The following is a 13,752-nucleotide window of genomic DNA, read 5'->3' as shown; positions in this document are numbered from 1 at the left end:
TGTCTGAAAGCAAAGACTGCTTAACTATTTTCCAAGCAAAGTGTAAGAGAAGATACTTGTTCTTTATTGGATAAAGTGGACCTCAAGACCTCCAGAGCTCTTTTCATTTTGTGATTCTGTAATACTCTTTGATTCCAGATTCTATAGTTGGGTCTGATTTTTCCTTCCTGTCATCTAAATCAGATCCTTATGCCAGATCCACCAATCATGTGCCTGTCTCTAAAGTGCATCTTAAACAGTCCTTTTAGTTCTCTGTTTAAATAAACCCTATGGTACTGTGAAACTCAGTTAAGAAATCTTTTCTTTCATTATCCAAACACACGTGACTGTGTTCTTCCTCTCTCCCTCCCTTCCTCTTTCCATACACCTGGTTAGAATATAGATCAGTAGCCCAGGATGCTCAGTTTCTTCTTTAATACAACTATGATTGCTACAAACTCAGTTTTATGACTAACTCTGGAAGTCCTGAATGGGACATTATGGTTTCATATGCTGATCACCAAGTTTTCTCTACTTCCATAATATCCTGGGTATCAATTTCTCTCACAGGAATACATTTCCGATTTTGTAAGTGGAAATTAATGGTAAAATAAGTTTTGGTATGTGGAATTTCTTTTGCTAGTAACCAAAACAAAATCTCTTTAAAAACTGTTTAACATTTTTTATTCTAAAATTAGGAGCCATTAACAAAAACAAACATTCCATCAGTTAAGAAAAATGAAATATAATTATCTATAAACTATAAATTCTAAGTTTATTTTCAATTTATTTTTAAAGAAAACATTAACTTTATGAAAATGATAGCAGAAATGTCCATTTTTTTCTTTGTCTCCTTCTGATCTCTTTTCCTTATGTATTTTAAAAATTCTGTTATTGTTATAAATATGTACTATAATTTTTTTACATTGTTATAGATTTTTAGGCTAGAAGAAGCATCAGAGTAAAGGATCATAGATTTAGACCTGGAAGGGAACTCAGAGGCCATCCAACTCCTTTCATTCACACACACACACACACACACACACACACACACACACACAATCTTAGATGGTAAACATCAGAATTGAAATTTTAACCCATATCTTTTGACTCTAGAACCATCCCAGTTTGCATTATTCTCCATTCCAGTCCTTTTGTTTTACTAATGGGGATATCCATTATGCAAATTATTCTGATTCTGCTTCCTTTTCTCTGTATTTCATCATTTATATCTTCATGTAGCTCTTTGCAGTCTTTATATTGGCATGTAATCTGCCATTATATCCATATGTGACATTTTTAAAAAGCTATTCCCCCAGTTGCTGGGATCTTTGCGCATTCCTTCTATTTTTTCTAGTTATTATATAACTTGATAAACACATGAAATAATAAATGGGACCACTGGCATTCACATAATACTTTGAGATTTACAAAGTATTTTACATATATGGTATCCCATTTTGAGTTTCACAAAAATTCTATTGAGATGGGTTAAGCTAATTTATGGTCATCTTAACTTTTTAATCTGTAATTATGGTCTAATGCTGATTGCCCATTGTAAGTGAATTTGTAACCATTTTTCAACCCAGTCTTCTTGGACACTTGGATCTGGAGTTTTTAGTGCTAGAAAAGTAAGCCATTTTTAGATAGGAAATAGTCTTTTAACTAGAGCAGCTAGGTAGTACAAAAGATAGAGTGTTGGCCCTGGAATAAGGACTTGAGTTCAGATCTGGCTGTTTGATCTTGGGCACCTCACTTAGTCCTGTTTGCCTCAGTTTCCTTATCTGTCAAATGAACTGGAGAAGGAATTGACAAAATCTCCATTATCTTTGCCAAGAAAACCCCAAAAAGAGTTGTGAAGAGTCAGACATGACTGAAAAATAATTAAACTCTAACTAAATGTGAACATTTCCTTGAAGGTGGTGTTATAGCAAATCATGCTTGTGCATTGCTTACATCAGAATAAAAGGTAAAGTTATAAATTGTATACTTACTAAACACCATCTGAAAATGTTGGTCTGCTAAATTACTTTAGAGAAACACATGGGATACTTTTTATTTGACCAAGAATAGAACAAGTGATAGAGAAAGAGAAGAAGGGCAGTCACATTTCACACTTTTTTTTTGTCAGAACTACCAACTTTATGTCCTAATTTTTTAGTAACTACTCCTTTGTCTTGGATAATTAGTAGTATTGTCTCCCAGGAGCTTGATTCTTTTGAACTCAGCTTAGCATGGGTGCCTGATACAGGTAGACATATCACTTTTTGAATGAGTTTGCAAGTGATATCTGTGTCAGCATCTCTGATGGAAATGAATGGAAGTGCCTCTGTCAACTGTGGGACAATCTCTATCCGCTCTATATTTATCAGTACTGCTTTGTTGAACCTTTATGAAACTATATGTTGTTCCTGAAACAATTTCAGACTACTATTATGTAGTCTTGCTTTAAATCTGCTTAAGATACTCTTTCTTTTGGGTCCCTAAGAGGTAGCAAGGTTTAGTGGAAAGGAGTTCTGAATTTGAAACTCATAGGCTTGATCCCACTCTTCTGTTGTCTTGATCTAATGGTTAATTTCTCTTGGTTTCACTTTCCTTGTCTAAATCAGTGGTATCAGATTCAAGCAGAAGCTTGTCCCCGTATAAATTTGCTTCAAAAACCAAAAATTCATATTTATCTATGTGGTATTGTAGTATTTTTTTTGGTCAAATTCCCCAATTACATTTTAATCTGGTTTTGACCACACTGGGGAGTTTTCTGTCTCTTCTTCCCTCTACTCTCTCTGGGGTTTCTTCCTGCTTTAAACCCTTTGATCTAGATAAGACTTAGTTGGGACATAAAATCTTTTGAGCTTTTAGAAAACTAATGTTATATTGATGCAGAATTATTAAGAACTTTTATGTAACAGCATTGATAATAGATAGTATAATAATGCATCTTTTAAAAAGTGACCTTTTTTCCTCCTGAAAGTAAAGGAGATAGTGGAACTCAGCTCATTTGTAAATAATATAATGGAAATGGCACACTCAAAGCACATAGTAGTAAGTAAAAATTAGAACATTTGGCAGACTGACAAAATTTCTATCAGACATCCTGGGCATGTAAGAGTCTGCCTGTTTTTAAGAGACTGCTATGTGGATTTTTGGAAAGAGAAGCCAAATCTTTAGCGTGGAGGGTGGGATTTGAGAGAAAATAGCTGCAAAGTAGCAGGTATCTGAAAAAGACTTTCCTTTCAAAGAACATAATGCTACTGATTCAGCTAAAATATAATGATTGTTTATGGAAATTATAGAAGTCCCTGATAACATCATGCTGACAGATGAGGATAAGTGGAGGGTTTTTATATTCATTTCATAAACTTCTCAATTGTTTTTTTTTCCTTACTGTTTAGTAGGAGTCTTTGTATCCTGATAATGTGTCAGTAGACCGGGATATAAAGCTGGGGGAAACCTGTGTGATCATGTATACACTTCAGCTACCAGCTACTGTGGCTAATGTATTGTTGAAAAGTTTTAATAAAACCCTTGTGACTGCAGATGTCAACTATGCAGAAACAACTACCTTGTTCCAGTAGGAGTTGTCTCTCCCAAATTCATAAAGCCTTTTTTCTCTGAAATGTAAATGCATAAGACATTGCTTTGATTAAATTTATCATAATGCAACCAAGTATTTATTAAGCACCACTGTGGTACCACCATAGTTCTAGACACCAGGGTTACAAAGAAAGACACCTTCCTCCCAAACCTCAGTCTCTGTTTTCACAAAATTTATAGTTTAATGTAACTGAATTTGGGTGGATTTGTAGGGAGAGAGACAGGGAACTTTAAAAATGTGAATTTTAAATAAGTTTATTTTTGAAAAGATTTTTCCCCCTTTCATGTGTTTTTTGGAGGGTGAAATTGGGGGTCCAAAAAAAGTTCATAAGATCCTAGATTTAGATCTGAAAGGGAACAACCAGAGATCAACTAGTCCAACATCCTCACTTTGCAGAAGGGGGGGGGAAACTGAGATTTGGAGATGAAAAATGATTGGACTAAAGTCACATGAAAGAGTTAGGGATAACCATTTCTTCTCTTCCCCATATGTTTGGTCCACAGTGATTCTCCCCATCTCTGTGATGGTGTAGAATGTTTATTTTCAAAGGTTTGGTTCAGAAATCTCTGACTTGGCGATGGAACTCTGTTTTCAAATAACAGTGACTCATTTTGAAGACCCCAGTGGAGAGTAAGTTGGTGGACCACTTATTGACCTTGTTGATGATTTTGGAGAAATCTGAGTCTCCATACCATAATCTGCATATTGGGAATAAATAATCCCTGCCTTAATATATATACTTTAATATATGCTACAAATAATTCCTTCAAGAATCACATGACTGAAAAGCTTTGAAAACTAATGTGTGCTGTGCTACTATAAATTGGAGGTGGAGACTATAACCAAACCATTAAGGGAAAAAAAAATGAAGGGTAAGTCAAGCTTCACCCTTTAGAATTGGGCATTATTATAGTTTCCTGCTTTTTACCATGTGTTCCTGAAAATTATATTGTAGAATAGAACCAGTTTTCTCATAGAATCAATGTTAAATATAATCTGAGCTTGTATTCCTGGCCAAGGATTTAGCAGAAAAATATGGTCAACAGCACCATAAAAATAAAGCCTAGAACAACTATAAAACTCTATCATTTAAATTGTCTCTTAAAATGGGCATCAAAGAACTGTACTCATTGATTATCCTAGGGGCCCCAATAAAAATGGAGATGCAACACATAAAAAAAATTGCAATTCTACCCCATATTAAATTTGACCTAATATTAATCTCCTAGTTACAGTAAGTATTAATTAAACATTTAGACAACTATTTTGCTTGCTACCTTAGAATTTGGCAGGGGGGAGGAGTTAGTTGGAAGGATTCAGGTCTCTTTAAAAATCAGCCCTAGCAAGTTCGAAGCTATGCTCTCATTTTTTCTTAATTTGTCTCCAACTCCTAGCAAGTTGAGGCATCCAGAATCATTCTGTTGGCCTTGCCTGCTTAAGGAAACATGCATGCAGTAACTGCTAATGGTAGTGGTGGTGGTGGTACTTTTTCTCCCTTTGAAAAGCATTTTCAGAAGTGAGGGCTGATCTAACACTCCTCAGTTTATTGAGATCCAGGAATATTGTTTTCAGACCAAAGCAGTGACTGGTATTTGTTCTCAGATCAAAGTCTGGGATAGAAGTTACCCATTATTATCCTTCAATGCCTCTGCCAGGTAGCTCCACTGGTGTGGTCCTCAACTGGATTGCATTGCTGAGGATGGTTATGATGCTTTCAAAGAACCTCGTAATTCATAGGAAAACTGAAGGTAATGACCAGAACATTAACTTCTGCACTTTTAAAAAGAAGCTCTGTGTGTCTTATCCTGAGCATTCAGAGATAGTCATGGGATTTCCACTACAGGAAAACTCCTCCCAGGATTCCCTTTTGATAAATGAGAAAACTGAGGCTTCAAGTAAAACAACTTTGCACAAGGCTGCAAAGCTAGGATTTTAATCTAGACCTTTTCACTTTTCCATCCATTTTACTGTTTCTATTAACACCATATTCCCAAGCAGTCAGGTCTCTTTTTGTGATTTATTGTTAGCTGTGGTCTACAGAAAATATGAATTTTATTTATATACAGGACAAGAATGTATGGGGTGCTCTTCTTTTTTTTCTCTCTCTGTGTCTTCCCTTCCTTCTTTTCCTTTTTCTTGTCTCCCTTTTTCCCTTTCTCCCCCCCTCTCTCCCTTCCTTCCTTTCCTCCTTACCTCCTTCCTTCTTTTTTCCTTTTCTTTTTTCCTTCCCTTTTCCCTTTTCTCTAAATCAAAACTTCTTATGATATCAACCCTTTTTAAAATACTGTTGGTTTATTTTCATAGTTCAGAAAGGGCCCTCTGAAATAGAAGGAGAGAACAAGTTGAGAGAGTTTATGAAATGTGTTTTTTCACATCAGAAATGTGGTTAGGACTGTGCTTCACATACAATTGCAACATTTAGAAAGGAAAGGCCATGAGACCCAAGTTGCTTATCTAATGCAAGTCCATTGTACCTAGCCCCATCTGCAGCAGGCTTTTGCATTTGCCTGGCTTGTGGTCATCCTTCATTTTCCCAAGATAGTTTGTCTCTCTTAAAAGCTAACTGTAGTAGAATGTGAAAAGGATATCAGAATTTGGGGGGGGGGGAAGCAGAGAAAGGATGTTTGCTGATGGAAAAATCTACTGCAGAACAGACTAACTTAATGAGAACCTCAAACTATTTACTTTCCCTCTTTGGCTCTGGCAGCATGAATGACCACAGCTGAATTTGGTATAACTCACGTTATCTTTCCAACTACCTAGGTGCCAGGAAACACATATTTTACTTTCCAGGCCACACTAATCAACTAATTGTTTCCATGTGCATAAAACAAGTAATAGTTTGTTAATATGGGAAACAGGGGTCTATCTTTAAAAAAGAGCTTCTGGAAACATTGATCCTTTAACTTCATTTAAATGGTCCACCAATTAAATACACTTAAAATGTGTGGTTAAAATAAAAATTTAAAAACCTGTATGTTGCTGAGGATAATCATGTATGCTTGCATATATTTTTAACCACACATTCTTTAATGCAGTGATGTTTAAATCAATCATAGAGACTCTATAGTACTAAATATAATTTACTATGAAATTCATCTCTTGAATGCCAGTATTGTGAGGTTTCCACTCTAGAACTGTGATTTATGGAATAACCTAATCTTGGAAGTATTAAAATGACATATAACTACAAGAAAAGGTGAGCAGAAAGATCTATCATGTAGGCAGGTCAGCTATAACAGGTTGCCAATGATGCATGATGCATTGCTTATAAGAGGTGGGATGAAAGACACATAGGATGTGACCTGGAAAGTCGGAGAGAGATAATAATAGATAATAAATAACTCACTTTGAGAGAGTGCTTCCAAAGCTTGTTATTCCTATCATCTTATTTGACATTACAATAACCCTGTGAGGTCGCTGCTCCAGGGGTTATCATCTCTACTTCTTAGATGGAAAAAAAAAACCAAACAAATAACAAAACATGAATAAAAGAGCTTCAGTGTCATGCTCCTAGTAAATGTTTGAGGAAAGATTTGAGCCTACCTGTCTTTCTGTCTCTTAAGTGGAGGACTTTTTTCTACTAAGCCATGCTTCCTCTCATGGACAACCTCCATTTTTCCCCTGAGCTAATGTAGGATGTAGGAGAAGGACTTCAAGTGTATTTGACTAGATCCTCTCCGAAAGATTTATAGGAAAAAATAGGCAAGAAGCTCACAGGACAAACAAGCATGGAGAGGCTATGATGAGTATTGTGGAGGAAATATCCACAGATAATAATAGCTATGATTTTTATATCACAAAGTATTGACATACACAGTTGTGTGTATATTCTGTGCACACATGTGAACACATATATTTGTATATATAATCTCATTTGAGCCTCAGAACTTTTTTTGCAGTTTAGGACACTGAGACAAACAGATGACTTGCTTAATATCACCCAGCTAGTAAATGACAGAAATGGAATTCAGTTCAACTCTATCCACCAGGACTTGCTTGATCTGTCGTAAATAATGAAGGTTTAGGCACCAATGTAGATCTCTAATTCTCTAAATTCAGAAATTCTGTATTTTAGATTTAGGAGTGAAGAGAAATTGAGAAATTTTATCTCTTTACTCATTCAAGGTTATTGGACAATAATCACACATTTAGAGTGCCAACAAGTAAATTGCTACTTATAAACTCAATAAGTAAACATTGTTTCTTAACATTTCCCTGTCTTCTATTGTTTCATTGTCACAATTGAGAGAAAATAGGGCCACCTGGAACTAAGGACCATTAAATTTTTTTTAAAATTTATTCCCTAGCTCGAGAGTGCATCTTCCTTTTACCAAGGATAAATCTGTCCATACTTCACAAGGTTAATCCTCAGTGGACACTATCTATTATCAGGGCAGTACTTGAAGCCTTTGCAACTTGGTTGGCATCGTCTTTGCAGCTTGATCGGCATCACCTCTGAGACTAAATGGTTACCTTGAGATGTTGGAGTGGACTTTTTAATCTAAGTTAAATTCTGCTGTTCACTTTGGTGTGAGAGAAATTAAATTTCCTCTGTAGTTTCTCCCATCTGTTTGTAAAATGGAGACTATTTATCAAGGACATTACCTTACTCTTTTACAGTCTTTCTCCCAGAAATAGATGTTTGACTCCCAGGCTGATAATAACAATCGTTATCCTCCCAATTTGTATATTTTATTGATTTAAAAAAAATTTCCAGAACAATCGTTCTCCTAGACTTTGAATTTAAAAAAAATTCATTAAAGCAAGGAAAATAATTCTGGAATGGATCATCTTTAAAGGAAAGATAATATAACTTGGCATAGAAGATCAGTATTGAAATTTAGATGGTCACGATGATTCTGGACCACCTGTGTTTTCAACTTTAAATTAATTAGGGATTTTTCCCCCTATTACATATATAGTTTTCAACATTTATTTTTTTGGTCAGATTTTGAGTTCCACATTTTTTTCCTCTCTCCATTCCCTCCCTTCTCCTTAACAATGAATAATCTGAGATATATATATATATATATATATATATATATATATATATATATATATATATAATACAAATTATTTAGATTTTTAAAAATTGATTTTGGGGAGTAGGGAAAACAAAGAACTGATAGAGACTTGTTCAAAACAGTGACTTGGGAAATAGCTTGGGCTCAGTATAGATTGGGATTTTTCATAAAGAGTTGTTCTTTTCTCTTTAGCTCTTGGGTTCAGTCAACACTTAACTGTGTTATCCAAACTATTCCATTTATTATAGTACATATAGAGGGTAATCAGGATGGTGAGGAGATTTAGAAACATTTACTCTGGGAGTTGGTTGAAGGAGTTGATAGTTTGGAGAAGTAAAGACTTGTAGGGGAGAGATGAGTTAGGACATGATAACCATCTTTTAATGTTTGAAGAGTTGTTTAGATGAGGGATGAAATTTTGTTCTGCTTGATGTCAAATTTCTGACTTTAGGTGAAGTTCAAGTATAACCGACTTCTTTGCAACGGAAGGAAAACCTTCTTTTATTAAAATTAGAGCAATATCTGAAAGAGAATGAAATTCCTTTAAATGTAGGGAGTTCCCCAGTACTAAGGGTTTTCAAGTGGAGACTGGTTGGAGAAGTTTTAGAAAGGATTCATGTTACAAGTAGGGATTAGACAAAATGAATCCTGAGGTTCTATCCAGTTAAGATCCTATAATTTACATCAGTGGCTGCTTGGTTTCTATAACCCATCACTGCTTCCTTCCTTGTTTTGTTTCCTTAGCTCTATCCTTCATGCCTTGAAACTGCCCTACACTTATGTCAAGAAAGAATGTTTAGGAATATAGAAACAAGAATCTCAAGAGCTGGAAAATACTTCAGATGCCAACTCATCTAACCTATCCCCAAATGGGAGCATCTTTTTTTTTTTTAACAACCTTTGGCAGGTGGTCCTTCAACTTCTAGGTGAACATTTTGGGTGATAGGGGACTCTTCTATGAGGTAGCCCATTTTATGGAATCTCAAATTGTTCTTGATTATTGAATTAAAACCTGCTCCTTGTCTTCTGCCTGTTAGTCTTCATTTTACCCTTTAGACCATTCAAGAGTGATTCTCATCTTTTTTTTTCACGTGACAATTTTCATTGCCCTCCCAAGTCATTCCCAGTTTTCCGCATGGAATAGGCAGCCCTAATTTAGTCTAGATAATTGAAGGGTTGAATGTGTACTATATAATCAGAGGAGACAAGCGTTAACTGGGCCTTGAAACATGAATAGAATTTGGATAGAGAAGAGAAAGAAGGTCAGCCCAGTCTGAGGAGGAGCATGAGCAAAAATATGGAGTGTATTGTGAACGTTAACCTGGTCAAAGATGGATTCATATTGAGAAACAGTGGTAAATGAATGAGGTAGCATATGGTTGGCAAAAGATTTGGTGAAGCAACTCATTCATGTCTGCTTACTTACATGTACTTCCTTACTTTAGAAGATACATGATTTTATTATTTTGGGACCTTTTCACACCTTAGACTTAGTTTAGTTGCAACAGTTAAAATAATTCATTGTGAAATGGCCAGCCCCCTGTACTCCAGACTTATTGGAACTGTCATAGAATTTCATAGTAAAAGGGGATCTCAGAAGCTATCTCATTCATTCTGCTCCCTTTTCAACATACCTAATGATGGATGATCTAATCTTTACTTAAAGCTGTCCATTGAGTGGGGTGAAATGGAGGAGTGGGGATAATACCCAAAACTTTATACATTTCACTTCTGGTTAGCATCAGTTTTTAGGAAATTTTTCCTTAGATTAATCCTAATATGCTTCTCATTAACTTTCACCTATGTATTGCTCTGAGGTTTTCCCTCCGATAGCAAGCAGAGAAAGTATAGTCTTTCTGCCATAACATAGCCTTTCAACCAATCATCTCTCCTTTCTTCTCCAGGATGACCATCACCAGTTCTTCCAATTGCCTCTCAAGTAGCATAATCTCAAGGCCCTTTACTCTTGCCATCACTCTTCTTGGGGTGATCTCTAGCTTAAAATATCACTCCCAAATTTGAAAACGGTATGTTGGATATGGCCTGAACAAGGCAGAGTACAGAGAAGGATGACTTCCCTTGGAAATACAAGATGATATAGGATGGACTGGAGTGGGAAGGAACTGGAGAGCTCTTAAGAGTCTTTTGCAGTAATGGAGGTGAGAGGGACTGAAACTCAATCAAAGAGATAGCTGTGTGAGCAGAGGAGGGGTTAGCTGCGAGAAGGAAGGTTTGGCAGCTGATTGATATGTTGTGTGAGGTATTATTTGAGGAAAATTCCTAAGTTGGGAATTTGGGAACCTGGGAAAATGGTAGGTGATAGAGACAGAAATATGGAAGTTTGGGAAATAGTTTTTACTTTTTCCTCTAGTCCTGCTGGGTATTAACATTTGAGCATTTATTTCTGTTGTAGATTCTCACATAAGCAGTATTGTATTAGTGTGGCTCATGCCACATTCCTTTTTTTTTTTTTTTTAAGGAAACATTCTAGAAACACTCATTGGGAAAGAGATCTTATTTTGTGCCACTTCTATCATCTTGGTCCAGACCCTTATAACCTCACAGCTGGACAATTACTATAGATTTCTAATTTATCTCTCTGTTTCAAATTTCTCCTTGTTACAGTTCATCCACCATTTAGCTGCCCAAATGAATTTTCTTCCAGAAATCACAGATCTGACCATGCCACTCCCCTGCTCTGTCAATTCCAGTGGCTCCCTATTATTTCCAGAATGAATTATAAAATCCTCTTGTGTTTTAAAGTTCTTTATTGACCACCTGGCCTCTTTCTATTTTTGCAGTCTTCTCTTCCCTCCAGTGCTATTCCTCATAGTGATCCTCCTGTGCCTTTCTACTGACTATGTCTGAAATGCTTTTCTCTCTTGCCTTCGCTTAGGGAGTGACATTTCTCAAAGAATAAAAAACTAAAATACTTGCAGAACTTTTTACCATGCATATTTTTTTTAAGAATTTTTTTCTGGGGCGGCTAGGTGGCGTAGTGGATAAAGTACTGGCCTTGGAGTCAGGAGTCCCTGGGTTGAAATCCGGTCTCAGACACTTAATGATTACCTAGCTGTGTGGCCTTGGGCAAGCCACTTAACCCCATTTGCCTTGCAAAAACCTTAAAAAAAAACAAAAAAAAGAATTTTTTTCCTTATTTTGTTTAGGGACATGGGAGGATAGGGAGGGAGGGTTAGGGTAGTCAAAAAAGGAAAGAATGGGAATCATTAAATCATTTAAAAAATACACAGAATGTATAAGATAGAGGTCAGAATGCATCATAGACAAACAGGATAGCTTTCAAAGTTACATGTTAGGTTTATCCCATGTGATAGTTTGATATCTGAACATATCTGAAATATTCAGCACCAACAAACATTTGTAAAATGTTTATTTACCATGTACTGAACATTGTACTAAATTATGGGGATATAAAGAAAGGCAAGAATAGGTTTTCCACCCTTGAGGATCTTTTAAGCTGTAAATAATAGAAATTTACAGTTTCATGAAGCCCTTTTTTGGTTGTTGCTCTGTGTTCATAGGAATCCCATCTTATTTGGTGTTTTAAGTTCAGAATAAAAAATTAAATTAGGAAACAGTTTTTACATGAGGGTAAATGATAGAAATTGGAAGTAACTCTTTTGCCCTGTGTACTACATCATATAAGGTAGATTTAGTTATGTCAAGGACTTAGATCAAATAAACATTCTTTTCACCCACCTCTTCCCCCCTCCAATGATTCATATTTCTTAATGACTGTCATCTCTGATGATAGGGTGTACATTCAAAACCTCAGCTACCCAAAATAAATCAGGTCTGCCTGGGTCATGTGCAAAAGTTTGACCTCGACTGTGAGGTGGTTCTTGGCCTGGGTTATGTCTTCTGTTAGCTTGATTTCTCTCATTCCTTAAATGCTGGGATTTTTCTGTTAATCCCCCCCCCCCCCCCATATTTTAGCTATGTGTTTTGCTTTTACATAACGAATATTTGCATATTGCCCTCCCTCTATCAGGGGTTTCTGGTAACAAAATAATTAAACAACATCAACATTACAGTTGACCACATTTGAAAGTGTGTGTACCATTCCACATCTGCTCTGTCTCCAACCTCTCTGTTTAAATTTTTTTTATAATTAACAAAAATTTATTTGATATCTTTTGTACTCCCCACTTTGTCATTGGAAAACAAAAAGAAAATTCCTTATAACAAATATGTATAGTCAAGCCAAACAGATTCCCTCATTGGTTCTGTGTGTCAATGTTATTCTTTGACTTACTCTCCCTCACACCAGATATTGAATCAACTGTATACATATATATATATATATATATGTATGTATACATATATATGTATAAATACACATATGTTTTATTATGTACATATTAAAATGCACATGTTTAATTTGAAATTCTAAATCTATCTTTTCTCTGTCAGTATGTGGAAAATATATTTCTTTATTGATCCTTTGAAATCATGGATGTCATTGTAGTGGTCAAGAAATTTCAAAGTTGTTTAATTTTTACAAGATTATGGTTATTGTATAAATTATTTTTTAATGTGTGTATAAAATTTTCTCCTGTTCATTTCGTATAGTCCTCAAAATTATTTAATTTTTTTTTAGGTTTTTTGCAAGGTAAATGGGGTTAAGTGGCTTGCCCAAGGCCACACAGCTAGGTAATCATTAAGTGTCTGAGACCGGATTTGAACCCAGGTACTGCTGACTCCAGGGCCGGTGCTTTATCCACTACGCCACCTAGCCACCCCGAAATTATTTAATTTTTATGTTAATGTTTTAATATAAATTGTTTCACTGGTTCCATTTTCTTTACTCTGCACTGGTTAAACATAAGTCCATCTCTCCACGAAATTATCTCCTTCCTCAGTTCTTACATAGCATAATAATATTGCCTCACATTCATATATCATAACTTATTCAACCATTCATCAATTGATGGGCATTCCTTTAATTTCTATTTTTGCCACTACAGAAAAGAGCTGCTATAAAGATGTTTGTATATGTAGGACTTTTCCTATTTCTTTGATATCTTTTGACTGTTGTTTGATCAAAGTACATATACTATATAGTTAGCATCAGTTTTTAGGAATTTTTTCCTTAAATTAATCCTAAATATGCTTCTCAGGAACTTTTAC

At 35.5% G+C, this 13,752-nt stretch overlaps 1 protein-coding gene across 2 annotated transcripts in view; it reads left to right on the top strand.

Moving 5' to 3' along the window:
• The window catches only part of NOTCH2 (notch receptor 2), a 160,066-nt gene that overhangs the window by 44,904 nt on the left and 101,410 nt on the right, over positions 1–13,752 (top strand). The window lies entirely within an intron of this gene.

The sequence above is a fragment of the Macrotis lagotis genome, chromosome 5 (assembly GCF_037893015.1).
Source record: "Macrotis lagotis isolate mMagLag1 chromosome 5, bilby.v1.9.chrom.fasta, whole genome shotgun sequence".
NCBI classification, from domain to species: Eukaryota; Metazoa; Chordata; class Mammalia; order Peramelemorphia; family Peramelidae; genus Macrotis; species Macrotis lagotis.
Note: the sequence above shows the minus strand (reverse complement) of the source record. Positions and strands in the feature narration are given on the sequence as shown.